Source organism: Lucilia cuprina, chromosome 6 (assembly GCF_022045245.1).
Source record: "Lucilia cuprina isolate Lc7/37 chromosome 6, ASM2204524v1, whole genome shotgun sequence".
Taxonomy (NCBI): domain Eukaryota; kingdom Metazoa; phylum Arthropoda; class Insecta; order Diptera; family Calliphoridae; genus Lucilia; species Lucilia cuprina.
The window spans coordinates 13,571,939-13,574,379 of NC_060954.1; positions in this window are offsets into that span (position 1 = coordinate 13,571,939).

Below are 2,441 nucleotides of genomic sequence, written 5' to 3' on the forward strand. Positions count from 1 at the left end.
TCTGTTCTAGTTCTGTTCTAGTTCTGTTCTAGTTCTGTTCTAGTTCTGTTCTAGTTCTAGTTCTGTTCTAGTTCTGTTGTAGTTCTGTTCTAGTTCTGTTCTAGTTCTTTTCTAGTTCATTTCTAGTTCATTTCTAGTTCATTTCTAGTTCATTTCTAGTTCTGTTCTTGTTCTGTTCTAGTTCTGTTCTAGTTCTGTTCTAGTTCTGTTCTAGTTCTGTTTTAGTTCTGTTCTAGTTCTGTTCTAGTTCTGTTCTAGTTCTGTTCTAGTTCTGTTCTAGTTCTGTTCTAGTTCTGTTCTAGTTCTGTTCTAGTTCTGTTCTAGTTCTGTTCTAGTTCTGTTCTTGTTCTGTTCTTCTTCTGTTCTAGTTCTGTTCTAGTTCTGTTCTAGTTCTGTTCTAGTTCTGTTCTAGTTCCGTTCTAGTTCTGTTCTAGTTCTGTTCTAGTTCTGTTCTAGTTCTATTCTAGTTCTGTTCTAGTTCTGTTCGAGTTCTGTTCTAATTCTGTTCTAATTCTGTTCTAGTTCTGTTCTAGTCCTGCTCTAGTTCTGTTCTTTCCTCTTTACGTCTTACAGTATAAAGAATCATTGAACATTTTTTTGAATCATTTTATTAACTTTTTCTCCCCACCAATATGCTTATTTTCATTGCAATTTTTTCTATATTTAATTTCACTTTAATTTCACTAATGATACTCACAAGTGATTGTTATACGGTACGCAGTACGGTTTGCATTACTACTATCTGGACTTGTTGGAAAAAGATGGATGTATAAATGTTAAGGCAGATGATAAAACTAGGGACGGACATACTGTGAGAGTAACTAACTGATTGGTGTGGCAAAATAAGCATTGTTTTAGTATGTTGCATAGTTTTTACCATTTTGTTGTGGCACTCATACGTACGACTTAAACTTGGCATATTGATCAATATATATATAGTTATAAGAGAAATGAACTCAAACCTCAAATCTTTCAAGTGAAATTGAAATTAAAATAATTGTAATTACTTATTATTAAATGTATGTGCTTTGGCATGTTGTTTATGTTGCCAGCAAATATTAAATGCGAGTAATAAATAGATAAGAAAAAGGATTAAGACCTTATCATTTAGATTATTTACTTAGTTAAATTTATTATTTAAACAAACTATAACATTTTAGTTAAAAGTTCATTATTTTAAATGTCAAATTTTACAATTTTTCATTTTTGTTTGACAGTGATTTTGTCATAAAATTTAAATTGATATCTTTTATATTTTCCATTCTAATTCATTTATTGTTTGTTTAGATATAAATTTTTGCATAAATTTTGTTATAATACAAATGAATCTAAAATTTTTATTTTTTACATATTTTGAAAATGACAACTTTTAAATACATTAACTAAACTATGACATTTTAATTGATAGAAAAAAAATATATTAAAATGAAATAGACCAAGTTTTTAGAATGTAGTTACGAATTTCATAAAAAAATTTCAGATAAAAAATTATTAAAACGAGAAATAATTAAAACACCTGGACAGTAGGAGAATTTGTAGCGATAGAAATTTTAAAAAGTATAGGTCACGATTAGACTAGAACTGCTAAGAGTTAGAATCATTTGATAATAGAATTTTGACGAATTATAGTTTAATCTTTAAGCCTAACTATAATTTGGACTATAGACTTATAGTCCAAGCTATAATTTACACCACAGTTCAGACTATAGTTTAATCCACAGTAGACTCAATTTACTCCATAATCTAGACTACAGTTAGTCTATAGTTAATACTATAGTCTACTCTCTAGTTTAGGCAATCGTTTAGTTACTGTCCAGACTATAGTTTAGTCGACAGTTCTATTTTGTCTATACTCAAGGCTATAGTTTAGTCTGTAGTCTAGACTATAGTTTAGCCTACAATCCTAGTTTGACTATAGTCCAGGCAATAGTTTAGTCTGTGGTCCACATAGATTGCTATGTAGTCCAGACTTTAGTCTCTATAGATTAGATTATAGGTAAGTCTATAGTCCAGACTATAGATATATCTATAGTCCAGACTATAGATAAGTCTATAGTCCAGACTATAGATAAGTCTATAGTCCAGACTATAGATAAATCTATAGTCCAGACTATAGATAAGTCTATAGTCCAGACTGCAGATAAGTCTATAGTCCAGATTATAGATAAGTCTATAGTCCAGACTATAGATAAGTCTATAGTCCAGACTTTAGATATCTCATAGTCCAGACTATAGGTTAGTCTATAGTCCAGACTATAGATTAGTCTATAGTCCATACTATAGATTAGTCTATAGTCCAGACTATAGATTAGTCTATAGTCCAGACTATAGATTAGTCTATAGTCCAGACTTTAGATAAGTCTATAGTGCAGACTATAGATAAGTCTATAGTCCAGACTATTGATAAATCTATAGATAAGACTATAGTCCAGACTACAGAT